We start from the raw sequence: 22,346 nt of genomic DNA, 5'->3' as shown, positions 1-22,346 counted from the left end.
CTTGACAGACTTCTTTTAAAGAGAGCTGCCTTTCTTGCAGCCACCTTAGAACCCTCATTTACTACTTTAAAAGACAAAAGACAATTGTGGATGTGAGAAATTTCTCAGGTAAATCCCTGTAAAGTTTCAGATTATCTGGCTATGTGAAAACCTGCATTGTAACGCAAGAAAAATTCCAATTATTCAGCTAATTAAAAAAGACTTAATTATAATATAGAATAATTAATTTCTTTTGATACTTACAACTCAGACACTCCCTTGTATACCTCAGGGGCCCAGAAGTTTTAGTGAATGCAACAATGGGAATTGCTTCTCAGAACAGCCAGCTTTCTCTGAGGCTTGTCTGAGCCTGGTGCTAGTTCTGTATAAGAGAGTAGGGACTGATGGCCAATATTCTAGCTGGAGATCCCTGAGCCATCAGATCTCAAATGCAGAAGGTCAGATGCCACCTCGACTATCAAAAGCATTCCAAAAAAAGACACCAAAGTTCCCCTAACTGCGACACTGCTCCTGCACTCCTGCACCGTGTGAAGTGCAGATCATCTCATCTCATCTCGCCATCACAGCCCCAGCCCAGCCCCCGTGGAGTGCCACTGGACTGGGAACTCCAGAGCCAGTCTCTCTTCAAACCCCTCTGTCCCACGGTTTGAGCACAGACTTCCAGTCCCTCCTGCCCTGTGAAGCTGCTCCGTGTCATCCCTCCAGCTCCTCTGCCATCACTTCAGTGTGGGCTCTGCCAGAGCTGCACGGGCTGGCCAGTGGCCACAGCTCAGCCCCCCAGACAGGAGCTGGGGGCTCAGATGGACACGCAAGGTCAGGAGATGCCAAGGTGCAAAGGAGGCTGATGCCCATCACAGTGACCTTTTTCTCATTTTGTGCCATTTGCCTCGACTACAGGGCCCCTCCTAATTTAATTTCCTCCCCAGTTTACTGGGAGGAAACGGATCTTAGCTCCTGTCCTCCCATCCCATTCAGCCCAGGGACTGCTGCCAGCAGCTCCACTTAGCCAGGCAAGGAGTCCAGGAAGGACGTGGGCTCTGTTTGCACACTGGTCCCCAGGATGGGGGGGCAGCTGAGGGGGAGGCAGACACCCTAAGCACAGCTGCCAAACACTGAACACGCTCGTGTACAAACCTGGAGAGGCTGTGGGAAAAGGCAGGGCAGGGCCTCTGGGTCTGCCAGGACAGGAGGTGCTCCCTGGGACGTTTACATTTTCCCAAAGTCAGCTAATAGCAAGGACTTGGTTTGGTGAAGGGCTGCAAATGATTGCTCTGTGAGGCCAGCATCACCTGACAGGCTGCTCCAGAGTTCAATACTGGAACTGTCTGCCCGGGGAGGTGGTGCAGTCACCATCCCTGGACGTGTTTAAAAAAGGACTGGATGTGGCACTCGGTGCCATGGTTTAGTTGAGGTGTCGGGGGACAGGTTGGACTCGATGATCTTGAAGGTCTCTTCCAGCCTTGTGATTCTGTGATTGAATGCACCTTCACTCAGTACAGCTGGTGTGCTCTCCCTCTCCAGTCCAAGCCCCAGGGGAAAGCAGCCCTGGGAAGGCTGGTGTGCCCAGGGAGAGCCTGCTGACCCACAGCCAGCTGAAGATCCGTGCTCTGCTGACTCCCTTCTCCCAGCAAGCACTGGAAAGGAGAGCTTTCTGAGAGCTCTGGGGGCTCTCAGGTCCAGCACCTTAGCCTGGGACTCTGTGACACCCCAGCAGCACCTCTACCTCCCTGTGCATCTCCCAGCACATCAGCCAGTGGGACCTTTCCCCATCCCTTCATCCTCCTGGACATTTCTGGGCATGAAGTCAGGCCAGTGACCCATCACACAGCCAGGCACACTGATGGACACTCAGAGGAACAGACAGTTAATGCTACTCATACAAAAGGATTGTTTGCCCCATTTCTGCTCTTGGTGGAGCACTAAATCCCAGTGAAAGTTATTGTGCCATCTTATTTCCTGCTCAAGGCTCTAAATCTCCTCTCCACCCCTTCATGTGGCACAGATAAGAGCTGCATTTACATCCCTTCAGTCACACCCCGCTGCACAGGAAGGTAAAGCCACTTTGCACAGGTTTGTTAGCAATGCAAGACCCTTTCCCACAATGGCAAACCTCTTTCTGCCATCTTTGATGGCAAAATAGGAAAAGGAAAATTCAATTATATTTCAATCCCTAATAAAATTCACTTATCTTTCATCTTTTTCTATTTTTAAATTATACCTGCATTTGCTACTTTTACTGGATCTTCTCCCTCTTAATATTCAGTAAACCGTGTGTGCATCCTCACTCATCTCCTCCTCTGTGAAGAATTAGAAAGAATTAATAAGCTGGGATATTTGAATAAAATCTTTTTTACTTCATGGCCTGATTTTGCTTCCATAAACTCTGCATTTATAGCAACCTCATAAATTACCAACGTATACAGAAAATAAATACTCCTTGTCTCTCCCACTAAGCCTGCAGACTTAGCAAACAGATCTCTCAAAATCGCATGGAAAAGGAAAGGATATTTTCTTTTCAACTCATTCAACTGGAAATACAATTTTGAGAAAAGCAAAGCAGTGTTTCCCTTTCGCTGTTTCCATTTCATTTGGGCTGATAAATGCCTCTGGGACATAGCATTTCTGGTCTCACCTCTTCTCAGCTGTCTGTCTTTCTCTGTTTCCTTCCCTCTCTCTCTCTCTCTCTCCCTCTGCCCTGCTTTTTCAACTGGCCTGAAAAACAGGAGGTACCTGGCAGTGCAGAGCGCTGGCTGTCTCTGGCTGCTGTCTGTGACCTTCTGCCCACGGCAGGAGTGGTTTCCTCCAGAGCAACCCTGAGCAGGCTGGGAAGGGGCCGAGCTCTTCACTGCTGACAAGAGCCAAAGGATGTTCCAGGAGGTGTCAAAGTCCCACGGTCCAGCAGGCACCAGACGTGAGTGACGGGGCTCCTCTGCAAACAGCCCCATCCAACAAAAGCGTGTGACAACTCCGGGAGAGAGGAGAGCCACTGTGAATTCATGTCCTTCTTTGTGCTCCTGCTGGCAGCAAGGCACTGAATCAGTGTGAAAATTGAGCAAAAATTAATCTTTGCCTCATAATCCATTATTTAAAAAGGGAACACTCACTCACTATAATTTTCAAGTCACTGCTGCAGCAAAGTCATTGTGAAATCTGTAAGTTTGCCATAGGGGAAAAATAGCAACATAAGACTAGGCCTTGAGATTTGCCAGAGTGCCAGACTCTTAATCTGCTTACTGCATTCACCATTTGCAATTTTGTGTTGCAGTTAGAGCCTCCCCAGGGTCACCCCAAACATCTCAGAGCTCTTCACCATCTGTCTCTGATTCCTCAAAACTGACATGGAGATGACTAAGGGACTCATTAGGGTCACTCATTTAGCACTAATAAAGAGCCCCTGGCTGGTGCACTGTGAGCAGAGAGCCCTGGGCAGCCAGGGCAGCACAGCAAAACCCCTCACACTCACCTGTGTGCCCAGCGTGTGTGGCTGCACTCACCTGTGAGGAAAGGCCAGGCAAGCTGGGATCCCACAGCCAGCTCCACCAGCAGCTCTTAGCCCCAAAGCCCCTGCAGGCAGAGCTGTGGGCTCAGAACCTCTCCACACCCCCCGTGGCCAGGGTGGCCAGCGGGTCAGGGGCTCAGCTGGCCCAGCCAGGGCTTCCCCTGGCACAGCTGCCCCTGGCACAGGCAGTCCTTGCCCTGTGCCACGCCTCAAGCGGCCACAGAAACTCCAGGGCTGTTCCACTTTGTCTCAGCGCTGCTCTCCAGCCTTCCCTGGGGTTTGGGAGAGCACTGAGGTTGAGAGGACAAATCCCAGAGCCTTGTGGCTACAGGAACCATCTCCAGGTCTTTGGGAAGGCAGGAACCAAGTCCCTGCACCCCTCTGCATCTCTCCTGCCCCTCAGGCATGGCACTCACTCACTCCTTGCTCGGGTGTGCAGATTTTGATGCTGTTTGGGCTCCTGCGAGTTGTTTTGCAGCCTGGGATGCCAGGCTCTGTTGGAATCCCTAAGATTTAATGTGATATAACAGCACTGCTAACAACGGAATACATATGTTGCCGAGCGTGAGACACGCACACAAATCCAGCTCCTGCCACCACACAAGAAAGGGCTAGCAGGGAAATTTGTATTTTGTTTCTGCTTTGAGGAAAACGCAGAGGAAACAAACAATAATGGTAGACTATAAAACAGCAATAAAAAGAATGGAGATTAGACTGCAGCATGCAGGCACTTAAAAAGAAATAAATAGCAAAATATGCCTAAATTTGTTTCAATTGGGTCTGAAAAACAAACCTGAGACAAAAAAACTTGCCCCCCTCCCCAAAAGCCACAGGCTGCCTAAAAAAAGATTTTATAGAAAGAAGAGACTGATGAATACTTTGAGAATGTGTTAACTTTTGAACAGCTTGAATATTCAAATTGGAATAAAAATATTCCTTCAATTAAAAATTATTAAAATTAGCTCAAAGTATTTTTTGGTGTGTTCACTGCAAGAATTTAATAGGATCTAGTACTCAGCAAAGCTTTGAAGCAAAAATAACGTCTCAGGAGCTCATTACGCATAAAATCCTATCAAAAAGCAGAATCCCACTATGAAATTAACACAATTTGCAAATCATTATTGCAGGTTACTCCTTCCCCTGCTCTTTTGGTCACTCTTAACTTGAATCTGTGATGTTGTCAAAAGCAACAATAACAAAAACCACTCACAGAAAAGCGGGGATTGCATCTGAAGCATCCTGAGCTGCAAACAGCATGGGAGAATAGTCACACAGAACAACAAACACAGCAGAAGCTGTCAGGAAAGCCGAGAGGTAGAAAGTGAAGTGAATCAAGGGATGTGGATGAAAATAACGTTGGGGAACTTTTTATACAGGAGGAAATGTTAAACCTTGTGCCTCCCCGGGCTTCTGTTAATGTGGTGCTGTAGTTTTCAGTCTGGGTCTTGGCATGGCTGAATTAATTGGTTATTTTATGGGATGTGTTCACTCACAAGTGTTCATGAAATATGAAACACTGGACAAAGTCTCCTTTTAATGAAATGCTGGTTCTTGTTTCCTCTTGCTGAATTGGAGGAAGAGGGGGGAAAAAAAAGGCCAATCAATACGGTCTGAAAGAGCAATAGCTCATTAAAACTGGAGCCTGTCAATACAGAATGTGTCTATCACTTGGGGGTCCTGAAATGGTGCTGGTAATGGCACTTTATTCTGTGTTTGTTAAAAGTACTTGTGGTGTCTACTAAAAGTGACCAGGTGTTGGCTGCCTTCAGCATTTCTGGGGGCCAGAGGGAGGTGACAAGTGAGGGAGAGTCACCAGCCTGTGCTGGGCTAATGTGGGAACCAGTGTAGCTGAGTTAGGGGATTCATCTCCACAGAGCCCAGCTGTTATTTTTAATGCAGTATGTGGAATATTAAACTGTTTATTTTGTTATTGAAGCCATAAGAAGGCTCTTTCATGTCATCATTTCTATTTTATTTTGTTTAGAGTCCTTCATTAACTTTTCATATGAAAGATCTGTAATTTAGATCTTCAAAGAACTTTCAAAATGTAAGTTTTAGGGACGACAAGTGCTGTATGTGTGCAGTTCTATTCTAAAGGCAAAGTCAAATTGCACAAATACCATCAAGACTGTTTCTTCCTTTCCTTTTTTATTTATGAGTAAAACACGGGATTTCTCTGGGGGAAAAAGAATCAGTCTGACTTGATACCAATCAGCACGTGCAGAAGGCTAAAACAGAGCTACCTCTGAAAGGCTAAAGAAGGCCTTGTGACCTGTGGGCCAGGGCAAAAAGCCCTAAATTAATTAGAGGTACTTTAAGACCAGGAATACTCTGCATATAAGCATTGGGTTTGTTTTGCAATCCTAGTTCTTAGCAACCAAACCCCAAAAGCCCCTCAAACCCGCAGGGGTTTCACCCTCCTGTTGGGTCAGCGAGCACAGCCTGGTGTTTGGGCACCTGGGAGCAGGGCAAAGCCTGGCCTGGCTGTTCAGCTTTAATTCTGTGCTGCAGTGTGCAGGCCTGATAAGGAGGGCAGCCTGAAGAACATTTCACTGGGACATTCCTTCAGCAGCCACAGCAGGGCTCAGGAGCTGCAGACCAAATCCCTGCCCCACGCAAGTCTGGACCGACATCCTGACAAACCCAAACAGATTTATTTGACCACATCCAAGGCTGATAACCCCTCTTGGGTCAAGTCCCTTATTATAAATCAGTCGATCAATCCCCAAGATTGCTAAAGCTTTTGGTTTCACGTTGTGATGGTGAAGCAATTAAAAGCTCAGCCCTAAACAAATTAGATTTTGTATGTTTGGTTTTACAAACATCCAGAAAGGGGTCAGATCTTTTATCACTGTTGTCAAGGGGGAGGGAGAGAATCCATCAAGTCACACAGAACTAATTTACACCACTTAGTGAAAAAATTGGAGCTATAAATGGCAATCCAAGTAGAAAGGTTTCTTTCAGGACAGAAATACACCAGGCTCTGCTGAAGCCTGACAGATCATGAGCTGGTACCAGCTGAGGAATCAAAAGAATTAGGGGCATGCTGGAGAAAAGGGACCTCTAACAGTGACTGGGAAAATGCTGGAATCTGGAGTTGTCTGCCCGTGTTTGTACACTTGTCCTGTTATCTCCAGGTGGTGTTTGCCCATGGTGGAGCTCAGAGGGTCACTCTGCTGCACTCCCCTGCAGATGTGCCCAGCTGTGCTCCCCTGGCATCTCCCATGGGTGGTTGTGATCTCACAGGGGCTCTCAGGTCCCTGTTCCTGGGACTCAGCCCATGCTGCTGCCAGCTCTCCATTCCCTGTTCTCCACACTCACCCCATGCTGCTGCCAGCTCTCCATTCCCTGTTCCCCACATCCACCCCATCCTGCTGCCAGCTCTCCATTCCCTGTTCCCCACATCCACCCCATGCTGCTGCCAGCTCTCCATTCCCTGTTCCCCACATCCACCCCATCCTGCTGCCAGCTCTCAGGTCCCTGTTCCCCACATCCACCCCATCCTGCTGCCAGCTCTCAGGTCCCTGTTCCTGGGACTCTACCCATCCTGCTGCCAGCTCTCAGGTCCCTGTTCCTGGGACTCTACCCATGCTGCTGCCAGCTCTCCATTCCCTGTTCCCCACATCCACCCCATGCTGCTGTCTCTCTTGCCTGTCAGGCACTGAGACACAAACAGCAGCACCCTGAGCTGGGGCAGGCAGGGCTGGGCAGCTTGGACAAAAGCTGGGGGCTGTATTCAGCCCTGAGTGATGCCCACACGTGTTTGGGTTAAATTTCTCCTTCAATTCTGCCAGCGAGTCCACCCAAGCTGAAGAGTGCAAACTGCTCAGAGCAGGGACCATCACTCACCGTGCCTTTACTCATCAAGGCACAAGGCTAATGCCTTATCTTTAATGAAAGTCTCCACATGTTCCTGTACTATAAATAATAATTTAAATATTGTATGTCTCAGCTCCAGTGGCTGAGCTTGAAGTGATCATTTTGGAAGGATGGAACAGCTCTCATCTAAAAATACGTATCTGAAAAACTATTCTGGAAGAAGCCAGACTTATAAATTGATAAATGAGTTGAAGCTGGGATGGAGACCGTGATGAGAGGAAAAATTCAGCTCTCAGAAGGAAGGAAATTAAAGGAAAGCAAGAACTGTTCCAAGACTTTCATTGTTTAGAATCAAGGATTTGAGGCGTAGCGATATAACAACTGGGAAACTGGCATTCTGAAAATGCTGACCTAGATGAGGAGCTTCTGAATCCAAAAAAACATCATTAAGGAGACTTTCCACTTAACGAAAATAAGCAGGAAAAATGGAAATTTTTTTATGGAAATGTAACTTTGTAGGAGATTAAAGAAGCATGACAGAAAACCCAAAATGAGGATTCAGAGGAAGCACATCTCAGCCAGCTAGGTGGCTTTGATCCTAATTGATAGGAAGCCCAGACACCATCACTCTCCCTCCAGTCCCTCCACACGAGCAGCAGGGCCAGACACCAGAGCCTGGAGAGTGCAAGGGTCCATCCCTGCACGGCATTTGCCTGCTGCACCCAGCCTGCTGCCACTGGGGAGGACACTGCCATGACTGAGGCTTGGGCTTGGACAAAGTGATACACTTTTCATAAACAAACAGTCTTTTTATACCTTAAGCCTGCTTTTTTTTTTTCACTGAAAAAAACGTGATATTGCACGTTTTTCTGACACTCAAAAGCGCAGAGCTGGAACAGTCCCTCTGACATATTTCCTTTAATAAACCAGTAGAATTCTAGCATATTCTTTTTCCACATTCCATGTAAAGAGCAGAAAACATTTCTCATTTCCATTTGAATTTTATCACTTCACTAATACAAGAGACATGTACTTCTAAGCATGACCTACCAAAGGTCTTCGAATTTCACAGCGCACAGACCAAATTAATTGCTTTATTAATGGTTATGATAAAACCAGAGCTCTGCTTCCTACTTAGGAAAACCTTTTTCTCTGAGAGTCTTTATGATGTAAACACGTGAAGGTGAAAGCACCGAGCAACACTGGCACTAGGGGTGGTGAAATTTGGGGCAGGGAGGATGCAGAGGGGCTGGGAAGTAAAGAAGAGCAGAAACCAGCAGAACGTGGAGCAGGATCCATTTCTGTGGTCAGGATGAGTGGGCAGCTTTTATTTTCAGGAACAACACAACCTCCTCACAGTCCTGCCTCAACCCAGTTACAGAGGAGACCTCATGGTGAGGTGAGTTCTTGGACAGAGATTCATTTGAGGCACACAGAAATCAGTGGGAAGCTCTAGCCCTGCAGTAGGTTTTGTTTTAGCCCTGTAAACTTATAGCACCCACCCAAGTCTCAGTGAAAGCTGCAGCTTTACTGGGATGGTGAGCAAAAACTGCAGAAAGGCTCTTTGTTGACTGAGAAATCCCCCACGTGCAAAGGGAGGGAAAGGATGAGCAGGTGATGGAGAGCTTGAGCAGCTGAGGCTGAAGCAGGGAGACAGAAATGAGTGGCTGCCTTGGCACTGGGTGTGGAGAGCTGGGAACCTGGGGAAGGGTTAAGTCTGCACTTACCCTGCACTGCAGTTCCAGCAGGAGACTTTTATGCTGACAGAACGCAGGCTGGAAAGGGAGAAGAAAGCTGATTGATAGCAAAGAATCAAGCAAGTGAAAGTGAATAATAGAGGAGCAGACAGTAATTGTTGAAGGAGATTTGATAAACTGTTTCGGAGCAAGACAAGGAGCAAAGAGTCAAATACTGTGCTGCCATAAAAGCCAAAAGTCAGAAAAAAATAATAAAAGCGATGATTCTTTTTTCTTCCTTCTCAGAAAACGCCTAATGGGGCTACATGAGAGAACAATCAATTGGGCTGATTTAAACTGTGTTAAAAATTATTTTTAAAATAATCCAAATTATTCCACTCGATTTAATTGGTGAATCAGCAAGATCTACCATGTTCTATTTGAACCAGGGTGGAGGATTATGAAATGAAGCACAGAGAGGAGCAGGGCTCCCACAGGAGCCCTTTGCAAGAAACCTGAGAAGGAAAACATTAGGAAGGTTTGAATGAGAACCTTTTAGCAAGCACTAAAAACATGACCAAAATGTCAGCCTTGAGGAGATCCCAAGACAGTGAAGAAAGGGGAGATAAGAAATAATAGTCAAAGGGGCCCAAATTGGCAGGACAGGACACCTCTGTCAGCTGGATGCCACAGCAGGAGGGACCAGGGACCAGGGGACTGGAGAGACCAGCCCTGGCTGAGGGGTGCACTGCAGAGCTGGCAGCAGGGCTGGGAGGGCAGGGGGGGTTCAGCCCTTCTTGCCACAGGTATCCGAGGAGACAATGAGACCCATGGTTTGTAGTCCTTGTGCACGACCCTCTGAGAAAGGACAGAAAGCAAGGAGTGCCTGCAGCCTCGCAGGTGTGGGGCCAGAGTGCACAGGGAGGTGTTCCATCACACACACAGAGGTGTTCCATCACACAGAGGTGTTCTACACACACACAGAGGTGTTCCATCACACAGAGGTGTTCCATCACACAGAGGTGTTCCATCACACAGAGGTGTTCCATCACACAGAGGTGTTCCACACACACACAGAGGTGTTCCATACACACAGAGGTGTTCCACACACACACAGAGGTGTTCCATCACACAGAGGTGTTCCATCAGACAGAGGTGTTCTACACACACACAGAGGTGTTCCACACACACACAGAGGTGTTGCACACACACACAGAGGTGTTCCATCACACAGAGGTGTTCCACACACACACAGAGGTGTTGCACACACACACAGAGGTGTTCCATCACACAGAGGTGTTCCACACACACACAGAGGTGTTGCACACACACACAGAGGTGTTCCATCACACAGAGGTGTTCCATCACACAGAGGTGTTCTACACACAAACTGAGATGTTCCATCACACTGAGATGTTCCATCACACAGAGGTGTTCCATCACACAGAGGTGTTCCATCACACACAGAGGTGTTCCATCACACAGAGGTGTTCCATCACACAGAGGTGTTCCACACACACACAGAGGTGTTCCATCACACAGAGGTGTTCCACACACACACAGAGGTGTTGCACACACACACAGAGGTGTTGCACACACACACAGAGGTGTTCCATCACACAGAGGTGTTCCATCACACACAGAGGTGTTCCATCACACAGAGGTGTTCCACACACACACAGAGGTGTTGCACACACACACAGAGGTGTTGCACACACACACAGAGGTGTTCCATCACACAGAGGTGTTCCACACACACACACAGATGTTCCATCACACAGAGGTGTTCCATCACACTGAGATGTTCCATCACCAGGCTCCCTGTTGGTGCTCCCAGGGGATGACTGTGGGGTTGAGCTGGCACTTTGTGCTGTGTGGCTGCACTTGCAGGTGGCATTTGCACTTTCCCAGTTGCTGGCTGCTGGTGTGGAGCTGGAGCTGGGCTGCAGGTCGAGGCAACAGGCGGGAGGTGGGCTGGCACTGCGAGGGGATGACAGAGGCTGCCTTGGAGGGATCCCTGCTGGCCTCCCCAGCACACTGATCCCCCCATGTCCACAGGCCAGACAAGCCCTCAGAGCTGGAATGAGCTCAGATGTAATGCTGCAGTCAGCCCCTTCCCAGAGAAAGCTGGATTTCTTTAAGACTGGCTTTACAGCTAAGCATGGCTGTGCTGCCTTCCCCCATCCCAAACACTGCTGGGAGAGCCCAGGCCATCTCCAGCCCTGGGTAATCCCATGCTTTGACACAGGTAGAACAATGCTAGCATGGAGGACAGGATTAAGAAGGGGTTGTTGTCTCCTTTAGAGCACAGATCATCTTTAAATGTAGAAAATCAACTACAAAAAGAATCTCGGGAATGTAAGGAAGCAGCACTCAGAGAGTGCAGGCTGGAGCCTCGCACCTCCCAGCATGCCTGGAACACAAACAAGTGTAAAAGCAATCACTGATTAAAGTTTGTCTTTTCACTGTTTGACTGGCCTAAGGGAGACAACAGCAGGATAAAAAAGAATAATAACAGCAATCAGCCTATGGGGGTAATTTTTAATAAGAGTGCTGTGCTGAGGAGGAAGCTCTGCCCCTACCTGTCTGTGCCAGGGCTCCCAGGAGGGCGGCTGCTGCTGCTCGGGGATCAAAAGGAGCTCTGGAGGGGACAGGGACACTGCGGGGTCAGCGCTGGGGGAGTGCAGCACACGTGGGCAGGGCAGGCTTGGTCTCAGCACAGCTGCAGTGCGTGGGAGTGCAGCAGAGCAGGGATGCAGTGGGGTGAGGGGGTGATGAAAGCGCTGACAGCACGGCGACGCTAATGAAGGCATGAACCGAGCGCGAGGGCTTTTTTTAAGGACTGCTTAATGAACTCCACTTTTAGATACATCAAGTAAAATATGTAAAATATTCACTACAGGGGTGAATCTCTGAGAGACCAGGAATAGACACCACTGGGAAAACACAGCTGCACCTGAGCCTGAGGAACTGCTCAAAGGGGCCATCAGACATCCCCCAGCTGCCTTGCTGGGCTGTGGCAGGCTGACACCACAGAAGAGTTGACACCAGTGGTACGTATGCCACAGTGGGGGAATCATCTCACTTCAGTGTCTCATTTTGCCAGCCTAATAATGGAACTAATCATATTTACCCACCTTACAATAGAGCGGGGAAACTTAATGGGGTGCTTTGAATTCTTGGACAATACGCCCTATAGAATTACAAAATTATAACAGACTCCTTCTCAAAGATCCTACAGTGTTTCATCTTACTGCAACTGCCATGGTAACTCGCTGCCCTGAAAACCTTTGTTAAAAACCTCAGTTTTCTGTTGCACATCTGCTTCCAAAGCAGTGATAACCCTGAGTGGCCACTGCTGTGATCAGAGACATCTCTCTGATGCTTTTTGATGAATGCCCTGCCACAGCTCTGACCAGGCCCTTCTGTGGCCATTCCAGAACTTCAAATAGATTTACATCCCCAAAACACAGCTGATGAATTAATGTGACTCCGGGGCTGATGGGTCAAGGGAACTCAAGAGATGCAAGCAAAAAAAGTGCCAAACTGCCCCCAAGTTGAGTATCATATTTAGGGACTGCTAGTTCTCTTCCCTATGAATGAAAAATTTGCCAAGGAGTTGCAACAGAACAATAGCATGAGTATGCATTCCTCTTTCCAGGTGTTGGATACATCATGGAAAACACTGCCTTTTAAACTTTTCAGACTTTTTCATTCAAACTTTTTCATTTTTCAGACTTTCAACACCTTCATGGGCTTACACCTTCTCCAAAGGAACATAATGATAAAATGTCAGAAGCAGAAAAACTGACCCTTGGTGTTCCACTCACGCCATCATCAGTTCAGTCTTTATTCTACACAAAAAGGTGGCAAAAGTGCAAGGGAAACTTATTTCAACAAGTTCAAATTAAACTTATTTTATCATTGTTCCACGGCAAGAAAACTAACCTCCAAGTCCTTAAATGTGGGGGTTTTTGAGTGATAGCTTTTCCTATAGCACTAGCTTATGGTGTCAGACCCTTCAAAAGGGGCTGAAAATGAAGAAGATTGCTCCACTTGCCTAAAATTCACCAGAGAAAGGGGTGGAACTTAACGAGCTGACTAAAGAGCTGATGAGCTGATCCAGTGTCAGAGTCCAGGACACCCCTCTGGCTGCCCTGGCTGGTTCCAGACCCTGGCAGGGGGCTTGGGGACCTTGGCACGAAGTCAAAAACACCTGTGGCTTCCATTTTAGCCCATGGGAAAAGCTGCCAACTCTGCGTGAGGAATTACAAGCCTCAAAGGTTTGAGTAGTGTGGTAGGTGAATTAACAGAGGGTGAAAAAGTAGAATTTTTGGGGTTTTTAGAATAGGTTCAAGGGGACAAGATGGAGGGATTTGGGCCTGTCCTGACCTCCTTCTCCTCTCCTTCTCCTTCTCCTTCTCCTTCTCCTTCTCCTTCTCCTTCTCCTTCTCCTTCTCCTTCTCCTTCTCCTTCTCCTTCTCCTTCTCCTTGCCCTCCATGTCTCGCTGTGCTGGTGACACTTTTCTGTTGGTTTCAGGCACAGACACACTGTCCAACATCAATGACAGACATTGGCACGTTATTGTAACCATGGCACACAGAGTTTTTGGTATAAAATGTGAACACTGCCCTGAGGGCAGACAGAATGCCATGGCCGAGCTGCTGGACAGAGCTCAGCAGGTCAGAGAGAGAATGTTCTAGAGAAGGGAAAATCAACACCCTTGAGGAGCTGATCCTGCACATTCAGACTCCTTCCTTTGGCTGTGGGGCTGGGAAATGAGGACTTTTACACTCTTGGGGTCACCTCGACACCCAGACCCTGAGAATCCAAAGCTGATCCCACCCTGACCTTCAGACAGAGCATCAGGGGCTGCTGTGAGCAGCCTGTGCAGGATGAGCCCCAGGCTGAGGGCAGAGCTGGTGCAGTGAGCTCAGCAGCCACAGCCTGCCCAGACCCTGCCACTGGAGCACGCTGAGGGGCAGTGCTGCTGATGGAGGGGACGCCTTGCCCAGGCTCCCATCAGCACGTGAGGGCTCCACACAGAAAATGTGCTTCCTTCCTGCATCAAAGCTGCTGCTCCTGCCCACTGAAACACGCTTTGAGATAAACTAGCAGAAAGCTCCATCTGAGGTGAAGTTTGTTTCAAGTGCTCACAGATGTGGAGAAATCTGCAAAGCCACCTTGCCCGGCCTCCAGTGCAGCTGGGCAGGGTGACGTGGAGGGGACTCTGCGAGGTGGCAGATAGGGCTGTCCCCTGTGTCCCCAGCCTCCTCCCCAGGCTCAGGGATGGGGAAAACTCATAGAAACCCTGCTCAGCATCAGCACAGGGCTGTGGCATCTGGGCCCTGGCCCTCAGCACAGGGGCTGGCATCCAGCAGTAAAAATCCTGGCTGGCTCTGCTGACAACTCCTGCTCCTGTGTCCTGATAAGCTGGCCTACACAAGGACAATTATAAATGTCTCCAAGACATGTTAGAATGCATGTTTTAATTTAATCAGAGAGAACAAAAAAGCACATTAATCACTGCTCTCTTAACAGCAAAAATGTCCAGATATTTGCCAAGATAGCAGCGTTTTTCCCAAACACACCAGGTACAAAAGGACAACAGCAACAAAAAAAAATTACAGCCTTACAGGGGTAGGGACAAGGCCAAGCTGCACCTCGTGCTCTGCTGAGCTGCTGCCAGCACAGACAGCTGGGCCAGGGCAGGAGCCTGGCAGGGCTGTGGAAAGGAAGGGCTGGGACAGACCTGCAGCTCTGTCCACAGCAAAGCCACCCCAAAGGGGCTCTGACACCCCTCACCCCAGCACACCTGGCCCCAGGGCACCGCTGCAGGACACGTTTGCTTCCTGACTCTTCTGTATGGGGAGCTGAAAACTAACAGGAAACGTTCCCCAAAATGACAACTGCAGGCTGAGGCACCAATCACAGGGCTGATCAAGGAGCTTTCTGATGTGTGATGGAAGGATCAAGGAGCTCTCTGATGTCAGAGTTTAGATATGTCCTTTCCTTACCATTCCCAGAAGAGAAAATAGCTCTCATCATATTAACTTTGTTTTTTGCTCTCTGTGCTCTGCTTGACTCACAGCTGCCCCTTTACAGCACCCACCGTTTTTAAATGAGAGCCTTGAGGCTTGTTCCTGGCTCTGCTGAGGGGGTTTTCAGTGGGACCTGAGTGTCTGTGTGCCTCCAGGAGATGCACTTAGGTTGGAACCTCACCTGTGTATCCTCTGGAAATGTACCAGGAGGTGCTGGTGCCCAGGGGCAGCCAGGGTGCTGTGTATGAATAACACCAGAGCATGAAACAACTTCTCAAGTCTAAAATAAAGAAGGATCAGCTCAGGGACCTGTACACCACAGAGGCACACGGCTTCACAGCTGAAAGGCACTTTGCAAAGACAAGGCTGAGCCCCAGTGTTATAATACCCCAGCAGAAGGAAGCAAGCACAGCTACTGCTTTTTAAATCCTAAGAAAAACATCTCTAAAAGTTCCACTGGGCCCAGCTACAGTCTAGCAGGACCTGGCTGGACTGACCACACACTGTAAAACCAGGCACCTCAGAAACATTCCTAGGTTAGTGGTGTAGGCGAGCACGTAGACAGGTTTGTGCTTCTCAGCTCTCTGTAGGAAGTTAAACTTCTCAAATTGAGCTTCTTCTGACATGAGGTTTTCTTTCTTCCTACTCTTGTTATGTTTTCCTCTCTTAAATTAACGTGTGCAGCTGAGTCTGGAGGAGCAGGGTAGGGAGTGAAGAGGCTCCAGGTAATAATCACCTTCCCTAACTGTCAAAGGATTGTTGTTGTTAATGCAAAATGCAGGCAGTTTATTGACAGAGACACACTGCAGAGGGATGATTTCACTCGCCTCTCCTGGGCTAAGAAAGCAGACAGAGGAGCTGCATGGATGCACTGGTTTGATCTCCAGTGGACAGCAAGTCAGAATTATATGTTCAGCTGAGAGGCTCAACTGCCCCGACAGCTGAGGACGTTGGGCAGGAGAGATAAGTGATAATCATCTCCATCAGGCATTGCCACTGCACCTTTTCATTCCAAGTCACAAGAGGCTCCTTCCTTTTCCCTTCTTACTCCGGGCTACAGCTCTTGTGAGGAGAGGGGAGCAGGGAGGAGAGGGGCTGGGCTGTCAAACACAGGGACAGAAGTGCTGGGGGCACGTGAAGGAGCCAGAGGCTGTGCTCTGCTAGCCACACTCAGGTGCCACCCCTGACCTGCAGCCTGGGAGAAGTCCAGCTGCAGGCAGCGAGACTGTTCGTGTGAGAAATGATGAGAAGGATTAGGTGGAGCTGGAGCACACTGATAGCATTGCTGGAGCATTTTCCCAGGCCTCGTTTTGGGCATCTCTTGCTCGGGTGATTTCACAGAATTACTCGAAATGTAAATTCCAAAAGGCACAAGGCCTGTGCGTCCCTCAGGTTCACTGCAGAAATTTAAACTGGTTTTTGTTTTTCTGACCATCCCCAGGTATCCCTGAGAAATAAAGAACAATTTCCCTAAGAGTTAGTTTAGAGACACTGCTCAACAGCCATCCAGTGTGACACAGTTGTGCTGTGGTACATGTTAGCACTATCCAACCTCATCTGACAGGAACTAGAAAACATCTTTTTCTTCTGAAGCCACAAGGGAATTTAAAGAGGGAAAGCATAGAGTATAGAAAAAAATGCAGGAAGTACAAAATCAATTCATCTGTGGCATTTGGCAATTCAAATTAACCTCAGCTTATTAGCACATGGCTATTCATTAATTTTCTCTTTTTACTCTTTAGCTTGGCAAATGAATGATTACTGCTTAGTCATATTTGATCAAATAAGCTGCTATTGTTTCCATTCCACCTCCTGCAAAATTCTGAGGAAAAACAGTAAATACCAACAAGAGAAGAACCCTCTGGAAACACGACCACAGGAAAAGCCTGGTGGATGGTTTTGCATATTTCTTTCTGGAATCACACGTGACAGGAGGCTACCAAAATGGGGATTTATTGGAACAGCCTCTGTCAAAAGTGCAGATACCATTTGACAGTGTGTGCTCAGAGGCTGGGTTTATGTGTCATGGCAAAGACTGCATTTTTGTGGCACCAATGTGCCATTATTCACCTGCTGAATCCCCCAGACCTTGTGTGAGCTGCAATATCCCAGGGAAGGTGCATAAAGAAGAGCTGTGGAAGAGAGCATTTCCTCATCAGGAGGAAGCTGCAATGGCCATGCAGCTCCTGGCTCTCTTTGGCCTTTGTGACAAGTGGACAAGTGGTGGCTCGTGACAAATATCCCTGCCCAAAGATGAAGATCAGATTACTGGAGAGCACAGAACAGAACACTCAATCATTCATGGAAGAGCCTTTAAAAGGAGCAGAAACTCACATCCAGAAGCTTTTGCAAGTCATGCCTGTGTGTCTGAGGGCTGTGCAGTGCTTTGCCAGCCACTGGCTCCTGTCAGTGATGTGCTGGCACACCTTGACACAGCCTCCAGAGAAAGCAACTGGGTTCCAGGTCTGTAACTAGACCTCCTAGCTTGCCAATTCAATCTGGAGGCATGAATTAAAATGTAATTACTGAATATCAGGAACAGGAGGGGAATGGCCTCAGCAGCATTTACTTATTATTAAGAATAATAAGAATATTAATATAGGATAAGGGGCAGCCCTCTTTAAACTGAGAGAGGGCAGGTTTAGATTAAATATTAGGAAGGAATTGTTCCCTGGGAGGGTGGGCAGCCCTGGCACAGGGTGCCCAGAGCAGCTGTGGCTGCCCCTGGATCCCTGGCAGTGCCCAAGGCCAGGCTGGAGCAGCCTGGGACAGGGGAAGGTGTCCCTGCCATGGCAGGGGAGTTGGAATGAGACAATCTTTAAGGTCCCTGCCAACCCAAACCATTTAATGACGATTCTGTAATTCTAGAGGAAGATTTCCCTGCTGTCTGAAGCCAGGTCAGCAAGGGAAGGGAAGAAAACAAAGCAGGTCTTCTGCAAAAGCTGGGGACAAGCAACGGGGAGGACCCTGAGTCTGCACTCTGCTGGCTACAACTGAGCAACTTGTTAAGTGCATAAGTGTTTCTGAAATTCCAAGTGAGGCAATGAGTGTTTCTAAAATTCCAAATAGCTGTGAGGCAATGAAAGCTGCTGCCTTCTGAGGGAGTGGCAAAGCTCTGCTCCCGACGTTCTGGGAGCCAGCCCTGCCTCCAAGCCCTCCTTGAGCACAGCTCGGGAAGATTCCCAGCACAAGGGAAGCAGGGAAGCTCAGCTGCCTCTGCAGCAGCAGCAGGGGTGTTGACAGGGGTGGAACAAGCAGCAGCTGTGCCTGCAGCAGGAACTGGCGTCCAGGGATGTCACAGAGCATCAGGGGTGGCAGCAGGCTCCTGCCAGCACCTCTCCCTTCAAACCCTGCCTGGGTTTTGAGCATATGCCTGCACGTTGCAGGGAATAAGGAGGTGGGAAGATGGGCTTGCTTCTCCTTTTTCGTGCCACACGTAAAGCTGTGGATCTGCAGCCTGGCAGACCTCACTGGGCCAACCAAAACACTTCTGCTGTGTTCACGTCAGGGCTTTCAGAAGCACTGCACTGGTGGTTCCCAAGCCTTGGCTCACCTGGGCGGGAACTGCCCAGAGCAGAGGAACGCCAGTGCTCCATCCACCCAGCCTGCAATGGCATAGTTAAGAACAGAGGCTGCAGCTTCCTCTGGGCTTTTCCTTGGATTATTCCAAGGTTAATACCTAGGCACTGCTAATGAGCAGGCTGAGCACTGCAGCTGCAGGAGAGATGGGAAGGAAAAGGTCAGATGCTTGCTCTCATAGCAAAAGCATTTGTCACGTGTGAAGCTGAATCTAGAGACAGAAAGATGCTGCCTTCAAAATTCCTTAATTTCTTTGAGGAGTTCATTACTAGGGCCTTGTTTCCTGCTTCACCAGGAGCTCATCAATACAGGGGATTTTTGTTCTCTTCGCTTTCTGCTCCAGACTCTCCCCACTGCACACCTTTCAAAGACATTAAAAATCTCCTGTTCCATTCTTTAACTGGCAGGTCATCACCACCCTCCTCTCACATCACCTGATCCAGTCAGCCTGAGAACCGCTTGCTGCTCTTTGTGCATCATCTCCCAAACCTGTCTGAACTCTCTTTGGAGGGGCTGAGCACCTGCCAGAGACCTTCAAGAACAGCAGACACGAGCTCTCCACCCCCAGAGGCAGGAGGCCTTTGGCCTTGGCAGCACCCAGGTACAAAGGTAAGTTTGTGGATGAGGAGCTGTACCAACCCCTACTGCCTTTTCCAGGCACTGGATTCTGTGCAACCACCCATTTCTACCCCAAACCACCCATTTCTACCCCAAACCTCATAGCCTGGAACACGTGAGAAGGGGGAACAGGGAGGCACCACTTCACTTTGGGGCTGGGGTAGGGGTGCACGAGGAAAGGCTGAGAGAACTGAGTGTGGCCAGTGTTAAAAAGAGAAGGGGAGGGTCCCACTGCTGTTCAGCTGCTGCCTGGCAGCGTGCAGAGAGCTCAGAGCTGGGCCCTTGCACGTGAAGAGGTGACAGAATGAGAGGCAGAGGATAAGAGCTGTGATAAAAAAATTCTGAGCAGATGCTTGGGAAAAAAAAAAAAAAAAAAAATTACCAGTCCAGCACCAGAACCTCCCAGTGAGGCTGTGAAATTTCCATCCTGGACTCACAGGGTGCTGGCCAACCCAAGTGAGCTGTCCCACCTTTGGCATTCAGTTCCCTTGGAGCCTCCTGCTGTGTCAGGGCAGTCAGAGCATTCAGGTACACAGGTACACAGCCCAGGTGCTCCATGCAGCCCCAGCAGCTCAGCAGCACATTAACCAGATCCATTTCCTTGATGAAAGCCTCGCACAGAATGTGCCCTGTCAGCAGCGAGAGGCTGCAGAGCCTTTCAGAGCTCCTTCTGCAGGGGTGCCATGATTATGATCATAAGTTTGCAATAATGATAATGGAGCTAACCACAATTCCATTTCCAACTGAGGCAAGCTATGGATTTGTATAAAATACGTATCAAATTATTTCCAGATTTTTTAAGTTCAGAGGCGACAGGAGTTTTTTATTATAATGATTTTGTATTGACAGAACAACGACTCTAGGCTAAGCTGTTAGGACTATGTATTTCCCTCATGGCCTCCAAAAGCACTGTAAATTGAAATGTACATTAAAAACAGTCAATCTTTGTTTGCTGGCAACATTGAAGGAGAATTGACTGTGTTTTTATTAAAAAAGCTCATATCTTATAGTGACTGGACTGCAATGAGAAGGGGTATTAAGGTGCTCATTAAAGATAAAAAAAAAATAAATCCTCTGTTTGACTAAATCCATAGAAGCATCCTTGTGTTCAACAGAAGTGTAGAGATGCTCGTTAATGCCTGCTCAGAACTGGTGGTGCTACAAGCACTGCCTGGCACAAGGACTGGTGCTTTGTCCCACGCTGGCCCAGCCCATGAATGTGCTGCCTGCAGCTGCTCCAGCAAGCAAGGGCAGCCTGCTCTGGGCTGCCTCTGGGCAGATCAGACACTCACAGAATAGTCTGCGTTGGGATGGACCCCTAAAGGTGCTGCCATGAGCAGGGACACCTTCCACTGCAGCAGCTTCTCAGGGCCCCTCCAGCCCGACCCCGAATGTTCCCTGGGGTGTGGCACCCACCACCTCTCTGGAAATGCACTGTTTCACCATCCTCACTTGCAAAAAGCTTCTTCCTTTTGCCCGATCTGAACGCACCCTGCTGCAGTCTAAATCCATCCCCCCGTGTCTCCCTGCCCTGGTGAATGGTTTGCTGCCATCCCTGCTCAGGCTCCTTTGTTCAAACACTGCAGTACAAAACCAGGCTCATGGACACACGTTCAGTCCTAACCTGGTGGCAAACAGAGCTGGGAAAAAGCTGGGATTGCTAATGAAAAAAATCCCCCTGGACCTTAAAAACTTCACTCAGGTAAAGCAAGGAACCAGTAGCTAAAAGCCAGGAGTGCTGAATGACAGCACTCGGGCAGGCCCTAAGGCTGTCTTCTGCAAACAAAGTCAGCCGAGCACAAGTGAGAGGTGCTAATTAATAAATAGTGCAGGTTTCCCTTTGCCAATTACTTATTGATACACCCGATACTCCTCTTTGATAAGCCACTCTGAATTGGTAATAGCTTTTATCACAGCTGCAAGCAAGCAGAATCAGGCATCCAGTGCCTTCCCTTTTAAGTTGTTTATCTTCTGCTGTTATGGAATTCTCTGCAGAGTTTGTTTGGAATTGCAGTGAATTAAACACCTTATTTTTTAATTATTATTATTTGCATTGTAGTAATGCCTAGAAATCCCACTGTGGGCAAGGGGACTGCTGCTGTGTGAATAGAGCTCTGAAGGCAGGAAAAGCTGTGTCCCAGAGAGCTTACCTCCGAGCTTGGTGATTGATTGCTTGTTCGTATTCCTTCCAAATGTTATCTCTGAGCGGGTGTTTTCTGTAATTTATGTCATATCCTATCTCCTGCCTTGGTTTGTGTCTGTATTTGGGGATGCAGCTTGCACGAGGCAGCTGCAAACATAAAGCTGGATTGCACGGGCCAGCAGACATCCTCCAGTGAGCACTGAGCTCTGCATGCTCTGGAGAAGGAAACCAGATTCAGAGTAGAAGAACAGAAGATTTTTAACCATGCCTTGTAAGTTCATGAGGGAAAGACCACAGGAAAAAAAAATAAAATAAAATAAAGGGGAGACAATAAGGTCCTTAACGGGTAGTCTGGCATTGATTTGGAAAACTCAAAACACACTGTCACTTAATGTGATCATTTCACTTTGTTTTCTTCAGGGAAAAGCACAAACCTGAAACCCAACGTGGAAAACGGAGCAGGTTGCTGTCCTTGCAGCACTGAGCCTCCAGAGCACGGATTAAAGGCACTCACCCTCCAACGCACACAGCTCCTCCAAGAACTAAAGACATAATGAGTGCCCTCACAACCTATTAGCAGGCTTTATATTCTGAACAAGAGAAAACCGGGGCCCAGCCCGGAAAGGTCAGGAAGTTTTTTTCAGCTCAAACTAGACCTAATCAAGTTTTTCCCAACAGCAAATGCAGGAAAACACTGATTTGTAAGGGGAGAAATTTAAATAAAGAACATAATTCTCCAATTCTTTAGAGTCTCTGAGAAGAGTTGCAAAGTACATGGGAGTCTGTAGAGGAAGAAGTTGAAATTTGGTCTGGAAAAAGACAGAGGGACTTTTTTTCTGCAAGGTGGGGACGGGGGGCAGTGATGGAGCCAACACCCACCAAGCTGTGCTTTAGTGAGGTAGCAAAGTTTGAACAAATTCTGAATGGTCTCTACTTCCAGTGGCAGTGGGGGTTCTCTGTCAGTCAAGCC

The 22,346-nt window shown here is 48.3% G+C and overlaps 1 long non-coding RNA gene across 3 annotated transcripts; it reads left to right on the top strand.

Moving 5' to 3' along the window:
• Positions 1-10,197: 10,197 nt before the first annotated feature.
• On the top strand, positions 10,198-22,095 carry LOC128795409 (uncharacterized). 3 transcript variants are annotated; one of them, XR_008433520.1, is made up of 5 exons: positions 10,198-10,272; positions 10,312-10,943; positions 11,897-12,047; positions 19,023-19,224; positions 21,797-22,095. It is a non-coding gene; the product is annotated as an uncharacterized LOC128795409 (long non-coding RNA). The 3 variants fall into 3 exon arrangements; XR_008433521.1 differs by lacking the exons at positions 19,023-19,224; positions 21,797-22,095 and adding an exon at positions 12,731-12,927 and having other exon boundaries at positions 10,312-10,481; positions 10,539-10,943; XR_008433519.1 differs by lacking the exons at positions 19,023-19,224; positions 21,797-22,095 and adding an exon at positions 12,731-12,927.
• The last annotated feature ends 251 nt before the right edge of the window (positions 22,096-22,346 follow it).

Source organism: Vidua chalybeata, chromosome 14 (genome assembly GCF_026979565.1).
Source record: "Vidua chalybeata isolate OUT-0048 chromosome 14, bVidCha1 merged haplotype, whole genome shotgun sequence".
Classification (NCBI taxonomy): Eukaryota; Metazoa; Chordata; class Aves; order Passeriformes; family Viduidae; genus Vidua; species Vidua chalybeata.
This window is presented reverse-complemented; position numbering and strand designations above follow the sequence as displayed.